Below are 14,286 nucleotides of genomic sequence, written 5' to 3' on the forward strand. Positions count from 1 at the left end.
GAAGAAACGGTTTCATTTGCTGTACATTTTAACAGGCAGAGGGAATCATGGTACAGTAATGGATTACCATGCACAGCATTATCTGACAAGAATCCCACTGGCACATTTTAGAGACAGATGTTCTGAAGACTTACACACAAAGTAGCTGGAATATGTAATACCCCAGTGCAGTTAACCCTGGTCAAGATATCTGCTATGACATAACAGAGCTGGGATTATAGAGATGCATGTTCTCAGCCTGATCTTCTTAAAGCATTATAATCTGATGAATGTGAGCCTATTATCTTACAGCTGCGTTAGGGCTTTGTTCTCTTTTGCCCCTTCAGTCCTGAAGACATATTTCAATGATCTAAACAGAGGAGGACCTTAATACACCACCATCAATTCTGTAAACCATATTTCACTGTTTTCATTTCTATTAATTGATTTATTGCAGCTTCATTAATGGAGTAATAACCAAAAAAGTCTTACTGCTATTTCATGTTAGCCCCTCTTTACGTGTTGTTCTCTTCTACACAGAAATGAAGACCAGTTTGTCATTAACACCATTTCAATTTTAAGACTTACTGTATATTCCCCTGTATGTTTCACAAGAAACTCCTTCATCAAATTACGACATGCGTCCTTTACACCTACTTTGCATACATGTATGTTCATTTCACATAAACAGTCATTTTATTCCACCCCCTGCAGTTTACTGTGTCCTTCTCCAGTCTCCATAGACCTGTCTGAATGGACTCTACTTGCAATACTGTATTATCAATTCCTGAAACAGCCCCATCTTGTGATCTATAGTCAGTGAACTCCACCTCAAATGCTTATTGTGCTGGGGCAGTGCAGCATGCTTTTCTGGCATCAATACTGTCAAATCAGCAGCTTTCCAATACAGTCACAGTTCAATCCAAACAGCATTAGTTCAGTCAACAAAATAACCTCATAGAAAAAAAGGCATATCGGATTCTACCATGGGCATTAATTTAACCAATGAAACCTCTATCCACACTCAAACAGTTAAATATTACATTTGACCTGTTAAACCCGGAGTGGAATGGCCTCCAGGGCCATGTTCGGAACCCTGCCTTAAGTTATGTAGCGGCACTGGAAATAGTATTTGAAAAAGGTGAACCAGTGCTCTCACAGACCTTTAAAGACAGTGCCACCATGGTGAAAGAGCTCGCCTTCTTGTGTAGTACGTCACAATGGAATAAAGTTCACCCCCAGATCTTCATAATGCACATGTGTGCCTATGGTTTTCTGTTGTAAGGGGCAGGCACAAAATCCTCTGTTTTGAAAATTTAGTAGCAAAAAACCAAAAGTTAAAATAAATAAATAACATTAACGGTCAAGTATACCAATAGTAAGGTCCGGGACTCATATTTAACAGTGGAGGTACCTATAGCAGTAGCCCAGGTAGGGAACACACATTCAGTCATGGACTAACAACAATGTTTATTTTGATTGGCTGTTAAATCACAGTATGTACCATTCGCTCCAGTATAGTAGCCCAATGTTCCAGGTGAGTCAGACAGAACTGAACAGAAATGAAAAGGCCTCTTGCTGAGATTATTGAAGCATACAAATGGTCACATAATCATGGCTCACCATACAATCACACAGTAAGGCAACATACTGGTGGAGTCTGCAGTCAACAGCTTTCAGGGATGGCAGGTACTCAAAACAAAAAGAAAAACAGGCCACTTTCTGACCACTTTACAAGCAACTTGTTGTTAAAGAAATGTTCACCATGTGCAATATAACTGTTAAAGGAAATTATAATTTATTTAGTTTCTTTTGGTATTTCTAAAGCATTTTATAGTTATGGGTGTGTGTGACAGGGTCTTGCTCGTGTCACGTGCCTGGGTAACCGCTGTTTAAGCAACACAGAGAGACATTGGAGGTGGAGCTGAAACGCAGGCACAGGCATGCAGGATTTATTAATAATAAATAGAAAGTAAATAAAGGTGGTGATGTGACGTTACCAGCCATGGTAACGCACAGAGGACATATACAGCAAGCTGTACAAAAATACAAAATAAAACACAGTACAAAAACTACAAATAAAAGGTGCCACAGAGGGCGAGCGCTAGCCTTATAAACGAGGCGTCCCGCTCCCGGAGCCGGCTACACTACGTAACCCTCGCTATACATCACATGGGATCACTATCTCCTAAACTAACCTACTGATGATCCGGTATTCAAACAATGACTCCTGCTGCTTCATACGGCCTTGGCTGGGCATTGCCTTCACAAGCACCGCTTGCAGTCTCAGAGTTGCGTAGCTGTCGTTCCTGCAGCGCGGACCCTCTCCTCCCCTCTGGCATGGCATTGCAGTCGCCCCGAGCCATCTCCTGCGGATGTTTTTCAACTGACGGACACTCGGTCAAGACCCGCCCACCTGCTGATTGAGGACCAGCACAGCCAATCACTTGCTGTCCTTCCCCTCAACCAAGCATAGCAGGCAGCAAGTCTCAATCGAGCGTCCGTCTGCAAACAATAATTCAATCATACAAATCAACTCCAAAACGATACACAATAAACCCATTTCCCCATACAAATTATACCAACACTAATTTACACGCGTGCAGGGCAATCGTCCTGCTGCAGTGTGTGATAGTTCGAACCTCAATAATATCAGACCAATCTTGATTTGTCCCACACAACAAGTTGCTTAAAAAAAGTTGTCAGAAAGTTGCCTGGTGCAACATGGGCTTTACATTTGAGAATCCCATGGTTGCAGGTGATTTCACCAGTGTCCAGAATCTTGGACTCCATGAATCTATAGGGTAAAAATGCTGGTAACATTTTACATGGTGTGTCTCTAATTAATGTGCATTTACATAGTAGTTACTTAGTAATTACATGTGTACTTACACATAATTACGATGTTATTACGCATAGTTACAATGTAATAAATTTTGTATATGATATAACCCTAATCCTAACCCTAACCTACTAAACCTACTACCTCTAAACCTAACCATAACACCCTAACCTGGTTTAAGTAGTTATATGCAATCTGTATTAATCCATTATTTATGCTATTTACAGTGAATAACAATGCACTTTTGAAAGCATTTTTTGTTGTAACCTGTTATAAGAATGTTATATTTTATACTATTACATAATCTATATCCTCTTCCCTACCCATGTCAATAAAAAACCCAGAATACTGACTTTACTCTGCCGCAAAGCCTATTTACCAGGTGGTGTATTTGAGTTCCAATGCACTTTTTGTTTCATTTTCCCCTCTTTTGCCAGGCAGAACATTTCAATTCGCTGTGACTGCATTTTTCCATTTTTAATGATGCATGAGCCATCCATAACAGTCACATAAATCTGCGGTTGAAATACAATGCTTTGAATAAAAACTCCCCGTAAATCCTAAAGGTTCCTTGTGCAACTTAGACTTTGCTGCGCATGTATTTATTTGATTAAAAAGTGAACAGTCACTTGCCAAACACATGTATAGGAGGCTGTGTGGTCTGGTGGTTAAAGAAAAGGGCTTGTAACCGGAGGTTCAAATCCTGGCTCAGCCACTGTGTGACCTTGAGCAAGTCACTAGACCTCCTTGTACTCTGTCTTTTGGGTGAGAATTTGTTGTAAGTGACTTTACAGCTGATGCACAGTTCACACACCCTAGTCTCTGTTAGTCGCCTTGGATAACGGCATCTGCTAAATAAACAAATAATAATAATAATAAATAGCTTTACACCCTGTATGTTGATCAAACTTCAGACATGTTTCCAATAAACCAAGAATGTAATCTGTAGCCTAATTATGTAGTATAATATTGTAAACATAAAAAAGTTCTTTGAACTGTGGAGGGTTTAACTCTATACTGACAAATACTGTCTTCACTCAACACACTGCGGTCTTTTTTAATGATCTAAACAGAGGATGATCTTACAGAGCAACTTGTTATAGGCATGAAATACCGTTCTTGATGTATTCCACTTCTTGTTCAGATTCAATTCGCAGACCATTTTCTGTGCCAGACGTTCATCACAACCTGGTGACGTTCTAAAAGTATTAGCATTAAGTGAGAAAACAACTTATGGGCCTGATACAGTCCAATAAAATACAACCACACAACCAAAGAGAATACTGCCTGAGAGCAACATGTGTGTGTTTTAATTAATTGCCTGAAAACATTTGTTTCGGAAATCGTATTGTTTCGTTTTTTGCACTTTCCCAGCTCTAAGCTACGAGAGGTTACGCATTAACCTGTGGATTAGGACCTTGAAATGAATAATACATTTAAAGAAAATGGAATTCAAAAAACATGCGGCAGACATGGGTATAGTAACCGCATGGCAGAGTTATGAACTACTTGTTTTTCCCTTGATGCTGCAGGTCCCAGAGATAGGAATTAAACCATTTGAGGGATCGAGGGTGAGAGAGAAAGGAGATGAGTATCAGTGAACTCATAGTCAAACTGGATGAGTCAAGTCCAACCAATGTTGTATTGCAGACAGCCACTCTACTGCTATGTTTTGGGTCCCCACAATGGTATTTCTCAATTCGAAAATGAATAAACTCTTACAATGTTTCAAATTATCATACTGTGGTGTGGCGGAGTGTCCCGCCCCTATGTATTTATTTATTATTATCTGTATTTGTTCGCGGTGCGGATAAAAGCGCCGCGTCTTTTGTTATTTGTTATTTATATATTTAAAACCCGTGAGGATGCGTGGCTGATCAGCTACTGATTATTTAACTAGCTGACAGTCACGCATCCTTACCAAACGCGTGCAGACTGTGGCCGAGGGGTAATAAGATAATTAACAGCTAGTTAACCCCTCGGCCAGAGTATAAGAACCTGCAGCTGTCCGTGCTGCAGGGTTGGGTGTACAGAGAGGAGGTACGGGGAGATAGAGAGGAGACAATAACAATTGTTAAAACGTGCTGGATTAGCCAGCACGACACTTACTTGTTTGTCTGTTTATTCGTTTGGCCCTCGTGCCCTTTGTTTTGTTGTTTGGTTAAATCTGTTGTTTTTGTTTATTTAGTTAATAAAAATCAACCCGCCCATCCATTGTTTTGATTCAGTTACTTCCTGGTCCGTGACGTCACCACACCTCACCACTGCAAGCCATCCTGCCACGTGGTTATCAGAAGCTGACATCACTTTCATAAAGCCTGATTCACAAAACCTTCAGTTTATTTAATTCATTCTTAAATTCATAAATCTCTACACAATTTGAATAATTAGAACTCAGAACTACTCAAAAGGGCTGCAAGTGTCATAAAAAAGGTAATAGGAAAGTAGAAAAATCTGTCAAGAGGGCATTTGAAGCTGCGTGCAGTTGATGCAATGAATGATTACAGGGATGGAAATAAGACTCCCATTGCATAGCAGTTTGATCCATTCCTGGTTTTACTATGAGTGTAATAAGAAACACCTGAGCTTGTTACCTATACACTGGAGCTAATCAAGCTCCTAGTAAAACCTGGAATGCGTGAAACTACGATGCAATAGGAGTCTTATTTCCATCCCTGCATTAGATTCCACTGCCTATCATGCATATATGCCCTATTGTGATTATCAAAATGAAGAAAGAGGCAAACTGACTTCATGGTCACCTAATAAAACATTGCAGCCCCTCTGCTACTGTAACTAGCCACACTTTGCACCTTCACTGCAGCTGAGCCATGGTTCCCAGTCCTATTAGCTGTCCCTGCATGGGGTGAAACACATTTGGCCGTTATCAGATTAGCTCATTCACAACGTGACAAATCACTCTGTCAGGAGTATAAAGCCGGTTCTGTACACATGGTTTTGTTTCTGGGAGACTCTCGCTGCTGGCTCGAGCGGAGGAATTATCCACCTCAAAGGCTGCATACAAGCGCATTCGCCACACTGCAATAGAGGCCATCAGATGATGACAGTTTAACAAGGGTCCAGCAGAGAGGCGGCGGCTACAGGGGAGTCCACTCTCATGAAATTACTGTTTCAAATGTTTCCTGCTTGATAGAACAACTGTACATTCATTGCCATGTGTCTGTACTGTAAACATGTTGTTGAGGCTGAAGCTTATAAGACCCGACTTGATAAAGTTGCGAGATCAATCAGCTGCACAGCTGGAAATAAGATTCAGATTGCAGAGCAGTTTGATCCTGTTGGAGAGTGCAGCCAGCGGCTGGTGTTGATTCGCAGGGAAGCACGCAGAGCACAGAGACGTTTGGTGTAAAACCAATTATTTTTATTTAATAACAATGATAAACAAAAAGCTAATTGAACCAAATATCAAACAATTTGAAGAAAGAAAAAGTGGAAACCAAAAATAATTATTTATAGTCACCTAATCACAGATACTGACTTCAATAACTGAGTCCAACCATAGAGCTGCAAAACTGCTCTCTGATCTACACAAAAGGAACATCCTGACTGAACCAACTGACAGCCTTTATACCTTTCCAGGCCTACCCCTCCCCCCAGAATAAACCATTATGCAGGTGGTTATATAAGAACAAAACAGCAAACAGTTATCAATAATAAAGTATTCAAAAAGAAACAAATCAATGAATATATATATATATATATATATATATATATATATATATATATATATATATATATATATATATATATATATTAAACATTAATCTAACACATGCATTAATACTATGCTTTAAAACAAGCAGAGGGAAACTTAATTAAAATCAGCTATCCCCCCTTTCAATATCTTCTGCAGGTACTGCCCTGCTACAGGAAGTCAGTACCCAGGGAAGTCAATAAAAGCTTCCCTCACCAACATGGCTGGTTCCCCACTTCCTGTCAAGATGGAGGACCACACCACCACACCCAACTCAGGTTACCTAAACCATTGCATATCAAAAAACATGCACATTGAAATAACTGTTGTTCATTTTATCTTAACAATAGTACTGCAATACATTGTTCTGGAAGTGTGCACCCTTCCAAACCAACTGTCTAAACAGTACTCTTGATTAACCTTTCTTTTGTTTTTCAGGACACTCCCAACCACAGGCCTCCAATCCTGATACACCAGGTAAGTGAATTTTGTTTTTATTATTTTCCTTACTAGACCCAAGGTTCAGCAACACAATACACAAACAGTTAAAAAACAATTTGCAGAAAATGTCCAGATACATACGGAGACAAATGTGAGGGTCTCCTCCCTCACAGATCCATTCCTGGTTTTGCTATGAGTTTAACAAGACAAATCTGAGCTTCTTACCTAGACACTGAGGCTAACATCAAGTTTACATCAAGTGTCTCTAATTACTGTGTATGTACATAGTAGTTACTTAGTAAATACATGTGCACTTACACATTATTACAATGTTATTATGCATAGTTACAATGTGCTTAATGTGTAAATTATTTGCACGATATAACTAACTCTTAATCTAACCCTAACCCATTTCTGAGACAATGGTGTACTTACATACATTGTACTATGCATAATGACATTGTAATTATGTGTAAGTACACATGTATTTACTAAGTAACTACTGTGTAAATACACAGCATTAGAGACACTTAATGTACAGTGCTGACAGAACCTGATTGTTTAGGATTTGTAGAGCTCTGCTTTCTGTCTGTGTTTGTTATCTTGTTATCTATGTTTTAATGCAGTTACTAAGCCTATCGCTGGCCTGCACGTGAAACAGACACACTAAGAAATAATCTAAACGCTTTTGCAACACTTACAGAAACAATATTAAATTGTAATTATTTGCTGTTGCTGATTAAATAAACTTAGCTCCTATTTATTATGCAGGCTAGTGGAGGCTTGCATTCTGATTGTTACCCTGCAGAGAGAGAGGGAGGGAGACTGTGTTTCTGACCTGGGTTCTTTCAGATAAACACAGCAGGGTAAACATAATCACTCTGGTGATTTGCTTCAGCCTCCACAGTGCTGGCTTATGCCAGAAATAATTAAAATTGAAAATCAGACTGAAACACGACGGAAAAGAATATGCTCCAGGTGGATTGCTTGTTCCCTGTCCAAAAATCCTCTCGAAGAAATCATCCTGGACTTGAAACCTATAAATGTTTTCCAACTGGATAAAAAAAAACTATCTGAAAATAAACAACTTCAACGTGAAAGTTATGCTATTGGTTATGGGCCAGAGTGAAAGTCAAGGCAAGTACTGTACGTGTCTTACGCTGGTGTCAGTATTATTAACTCAGCAGTCATCAGGAGTAGATCAGTCACACTGTGTACATGTATGATAGTGGGGGGAGAGAAAGTACAAGTAGTAAATATAAGTCACAAGAAGCAAAGTATTCTAGTAATAATGGTAGTGATGCTAAAAGAAATACAGCGGCTTGACTGAGCAGCCTTGGGTCCCATCCCTTGTATAATGCTTGTCTGTAACCTGTACATACAGTATAATATATATATACTAATAAGGTTTTAATTGCTTCGAGGGGTTCCGGTGACACCATAAACTACGAGAGCGAAGAACCCCAAGATGAAATTCTTACCTAAAGTAATTCACTTCAGCCCCATTTGTTATTGTATATAATTATTATTATTTGTTTATTTAGCAGACACCTTTATCCAAGGCGACTTACAGAGACTAGGGTGTGTGAACTATGCATCAGCTGCAGAGTTATTTACTACATCTCACCCGAAAGACGGAGGTTGGGAGGTGGGATTTGAACCGGGGACCACCTGGTTACAAGCCCTTTTCTTTAACCACTGGACCACACAGCCTCTTAACACATTCGCCCAATGTGGGGCTCGAACCCACGACCCTGAGATTAAGAGTCTCATGCTCTACCGACTGAGCTAGCCGGGCTTTATAATATATGGTTTCCATGACTTTCAAGGGTTATATATTGAAGGCAGTTTTCTTTGTTGTTCTTTTGTTTTCTTGGTCTCAGATGAATGATTCTCTGGCTCCAAAGCAGGTGAAATGTGATTGAGAGATAGTGGCTTTAAAGCATTTCCTTGTGCATGTGCATTGATCTTGCCCCAGGCTGACCCACTTTTGGACCTCCCAGACTGCAGATCCCAATAGATTGCGTACGTTTTGGTATAGCAACCAGTGATGCCACCCTGTCCAAGCTAAAACCAATAACCAGTGGAAGAGCATCAGAGATCACTGTTTATTTTGCATTCACTTGACCCCGCTGTAAAAGCATCAAATCCCTGCTTGAGGAATATCGATTCCAACTCGACCATACTGGGTTATTGAAACTGGGTTCAATTTCTTAAAAGGTTTTTTAAGATGTTACTGTAGTACTCTAGCAAATTAGATCAGTTTTTATCCTATTATATATGTTTTTGTAGTTTATTAATAGGTTCACTGTACTGTATATCTTTGTATTAACTATCACTGATTGTTATTGTATTAGTAAGCTACAGTAGTTGTTAATAGCTAATAAACTAAAAAGGGTGACCCCAAAACTGAACTCATTAACGGCTGGTTTTATAATATTAGCACTAATCTTAAAGTAGCTTACCTACAGTAATATAACATTACACAGCCCCAGATTAGTTAGGATAAAGTTGTGTGAAACCAGCCATATGGAATTTTTGTGAAATGTGAAATATTATCAGATTATGTCAGATCAGATTTAATGATTCAAGCTTCAATAGACCACTGGAGATGGTTGGTGCCTACATTCATTAAGTGTTCTCTTCAGGGGCCCGCCTTAGAGGTTGTGTAATAATTAGTTAAACCATTAAACCTCCAGAGGCCAGGACTATCAGGATCTGACAGATACATTACATTTCAGTCTGAGGACTAGCAGCAGCATTCATGAAGAATGCGTCAGCCTCCGAAACGAATTATCTCTTATTTAACCAAGATCAGAAGCCATTGGTTAAAACAAATATTCAATGGATGTATACTGCCGATATGAGCTAAAACAGTTGATTACAATTCAAAAGAAGCAGAAAAGTAAAAATGTTACTATGCCAGAACTTGGCATCTGCCTTTAGAATCCTGGTTACAATTCACAGACTGTGACAGCTGGACGATGGTCAGGTTCTTTGCTGACTTCTATTGCTGGCAAACACAAGCTCAACAAAATCGCTCGCTGTCTTCAGGCTCTTTTAAAGGGGAGACGCAAGCCCTGCAGCTCCAGAGCTCTGTGTCACTGTCAGTGCAGGAACAAGCTGCTCCTCCAGCCTACCAGCCCTGACTCGCCTGTCTGCAGCACTGTACTCTGTGCACTGTCAGTGCAGGAACAAGCTGCTCCTCCAGCCTACCAGCCCTGACTCGCCTGTCTGCAGCACTGTACTCTGTGCACTGTCAGTGCAGGAACAAGCTGCTCCTCCAGCCTACCAGCCCTGACTCGCCTGTCTGCAGCACTGTACTCTGTGCACTGTCAGTGCAGGAACAAGCTGCTCCTCCAGCCTACCAGCCCTGACTCGCCTGTCTGCAGCACTGTACTCGGTGCACTGTCAGTGCAGGAACAAGCTGCAGCACTGTATTTTCACCTCACCTTGCAGGTGGATTCATTGAGCACATTGATTTATTGATTGACCAGTTGTCCAGTGTATGTTAACAGCAAAAACAATCATAGGTGTACAGTAAGAGAAATCAAGCATATTAGTTGACTCAACCACATAAGGGGGTAGATGTAAGGATACACACAAAGTGATTAGCGGGTGCAAAACCCCCATAATGCAGCCGTAAATCGTGTTTAGCAGCCGTAAGGTCTGATTTTAGTGTCGTATGTAAAGAATGGTGTTCACATGACGTTCTGCACCAGCTATCAAATTTGCACTTTGCCATCATTAAACTATTAAAATGATATTGAAATGCATACAAATGAAGAAAAGAGCATGGAATTGAGCAGGATCTAGATACTAAGTGGGCGCAAACATTATAATGTGATGTAAAGATTTTGCCTTGCACTTAGGCAATTGCTGACCCTCCAAAAACTTTGTAGAAGTGAGTAATTAAGAGCTGTATAAAAGCACACACCTGCAGAGACCTGTCATTGGCTTCAGGATGGCACTTCATGATGCAGCGACACTTGGCTCTTGTCTCAGCTCCTTCTCAGTAAACTTTTCTTTTCCGTGCTCCAAGAGGTCTTTGCTGCCCTTCCTCTGACATATTTTTTTTTTTTGGTTTGTATTTTCGTGCTCCACGAATGTCATACAGCACCTATTGCTCTCTGTACTCCTAACTCCATCACCTCTGGGCTGCACGTGTGGCCGCTAAATTGGCTGATACGCTCATTGAGACCCTCATTATCATAATTGAAGATCATTATTTGTGTGTGTTGAGTAATTTGCATTGCTCTTAAGCTTACATAGGGCGCAGTGCAAAATAATTGCCTGAACGCAATGCAATTTGAATTTTGCATCTTCAATTATTTGCACTGCGCCTATACTTACATCTACCCCAAGGTGTGGTTTGATTGCCATGTCTTCACTGGTGTTTACAGTATTATTTATGCTAGGAGAAGTCTGATTAGGTGAGGGAGGATAGGGTTAGTATTTCACATCTTATTTGGCAAATGGGGGAGGGGGTTCAAATTAGCAATCAAAATAAAGGAAAACACTGGCCAGGTTACATCAATCATTTAACAAACAGGTGTTCCAGTGTTTGCTTGCCTAAATTCGTTCCAGAGAAGCTGCAGGTATTTCAATCAAGACCCAAAGGAGTAATTATAATTGCAGACCTGCTGCAAGCCGAACAGCGTCTGATTCAGGCAGAGAGATAATTGTGCCATTCCACTCTAATGATTTATAATCTGTGTCGATAGATGTAATTAATTGCATGAATTCATGTCAAGTTAATTATAATTAAACATCAATTCAACAACAAAAAAAATAAATAATAATTATTAAAAATAAAACCAAACGTTCCACTCCTTCTGTTATTGGTGAAACTATTCCTGATGAATGAATAGTGTAAGTGCAATAGAGGCTTAAACTACAGATATGAATCCAATATGAAATCATATGTTGGTTAATAGCAGGAAATCATACATGAATTACTAATATTTGGCAAATGCAATTACTATTAACAGATTTATAGAAGCCTCTTAAACAATGTATTTTATTAATTTGTATACAGTTGTGGTGATCCTCTCAGCATTATTTAAATTATGTTTACAAAGTGATATTCCTAATTGATATGTACTATCTATGAATAATTTAAAGATTGAAATAAGAACATTTTCACAGAAGCGCACTGTGTACTCAATATAAGCAACCAATCATCACCTTCTAGTTCCAGCCCTAAAATTGGGATGGCCAATCAGCAAGGGGAAGTTGTATATGTTAATATCTCTGGAATCAGGAAACCACAAATCCCTACTGTCAATGTGGCTCGATTCACAACCAAGCACTGTAGACAATGAGATATACCCGAGATGCATTCACAAAAACCCTCAAATGTCCTGAGCAAGCCCAAGAGTAGCAGAGCTTCATTTCCCCTGGAAGTCTCTGGTTAATGTGCATTCAACTCCTTCTTAACACTGGCTCACATGCTGAGCTAGAGTACAGTCGCCATACTAATGGAATGGAATGAGGAACATTAAGATTTTTCCACTGCTCATAAATGGCAAACCAGGCGGTCATTATTCACTACTGACGTGTAGTTTAGGCTTGAAGGGTTATGATGCTCTACTTAATGTGAAGGGAACAAAAGGTTGCAGTTTTGCATTCCACAGTTTTCTCAGTGTCATGTACTGTAAGATCAAGGAGTCAAATAATTCATTTAAAGCATTAGATAAGGTCAAAACAATCACTGATTGAAACTGGACACAACAAAAATGCGATTTTGTATATATCTATAACAGCTTTTTTTTTTTCTCGCTGCATGCCAGATCAGTCTGTCTTTATTGTGCAGTTACACAGCGCTCCCTCCAATTTCACATGACGAAAATGCAGCAAAAACAAAGCAAACGAGACAAGCTATGGTAATGTAAAAGTTAATCATTAAACAGTTTTAGATACTGTGATGCATTTTTTTAAAAATCTGTAATCTTTAGTTGCTTTTGTGCATTTTCATTTGCAAATGAACTGTGACTTTAGTGCCTTATCGAGCACTATATTCTGCAATTTTGAAAACTGACTTTGGATACTGTTTCAGTTCTGGAAACTGGTGTTTTTTTTAATCTTTTGATAAATTGCATTGCCTTTTACACAGTTCTGTGCATGGGGAACATTTTGATTTCACTTTGCTGTTGGGTCATTAATACTGCTACAATAGGTACCGGATTTCAAAGTATGTACTGTATTACAGTCCACGTGTCCACAGTCATCTCTTTTGGCTAGTGATATTTTCAGAATCATATCGTTCTAGATTAAAATACTACTTCTGTTGAAAATACAGTACTGTACCAACAAAACCAACTACAGTACATCTCACTCCCAAGGGTGTCTGCTAAGAAATACATGATAATAAAAAATAATCTAAATGGAAGCCTAATTATTTTAAAACACAGTCCTTTCAGCTACTGTATGTATTTTTGATATTGTATCTTTTTTGTGTTCCCTGAACGGGCCAAAATGAAATAATCAGATATGCGTCACACGCGTTTAACCATCACTGAAGTCAACATTTTATAGGGTCGGATATGTGCGTGCTGACTGTATTCGATTTTGCAGCAACCAGCGTCAAACAACAAACAATTTTAGTACATTTCTAGCATTTCTAGTCATTTTACATGTGTATTTTCTCAAATATAACAAGTTATTGTCATATTTCGCTCACGAATCATCCATAATTGCTAAAAAAAAAAAAAAGAAAACCTCTTCTGAAGTCCCTTGATGTATCTCTGGGCTGGCTACTGATCTGCTAATGTGAACTGTCTTTATGAATCCCATCAGATGTTTCCAGGCAAAAACGCCACTGTTGGTGAAACCACAATATATATAATGCAGTCTAATGTAGGCTATATTGATCTCTCCTCGCTTTCTAAAAATAGCTCAGTCTGAGTTTGACATCGTTAGCTGAAAAAGCCTTGGCTGGTTTTAATTAATGAAATGGATGAATAATTACTTCTAGGGAGTGTATTGATCAGTATACAGCGCAGTCAATGAGATCCACTGCATGTAAATATTCCTGTCTTCTCTAACAACCACAGAGCACCAACACCTTGATTTAAAATGCAAGGTAACTCTTTGTTTGAATTGGATACGACTGTATGTAGCATTCAAAACACCGGCATAAACGCTACATAACAGATTTGAAAACCGACATAAAATGCAAAAAATATTCATAACATGTGTTACTATAATGTTGCAGCATATGAAGAATGCTTCTGTAACGGGCAGTGTGATGAGATGAGGTTAAAAGCCCTATAACCACGATCGCAGGCAAGCTCTTTTGCATAGTGGT

The 14,286-nt window shown here is 39.3% G+C and overlaps 1 non-coding gene across 1 annotated transcript; it reads right to left on the minus strand.

Annotated features, from left to right (window-relative positions):
* Positions 1-8,702: 8,702 nt before the first annotated feature.
* On the minus strand, positions 8,703-8,775 carry trnak-cuu (transfer RNA lysine (anticodon CUU)). Its single transcript has one exon. It is a non-coding gene; the product is annotated as a tRNA-Lys (tRNA).
* Positions 8,776-14,286: the final 5,511 nt, after the last annotated feature.

This window comes from Acipenser ruthenus, chromosome 14 (assembly GCF_902713425.1).
Source record: "Acipenser ruthenus chromosome 14, fAciRut3.2 maternal haplotype, whole genome shotgun sequence".
In the NCBI taxonomy this organism is placed as follows: domain Eukaryota; kingdom Metazoa; phylum Chordata; class Actinopteri; order Acipenseriformes; family Acipenseridae; genus Acipenser; species Acipenser ruthenus.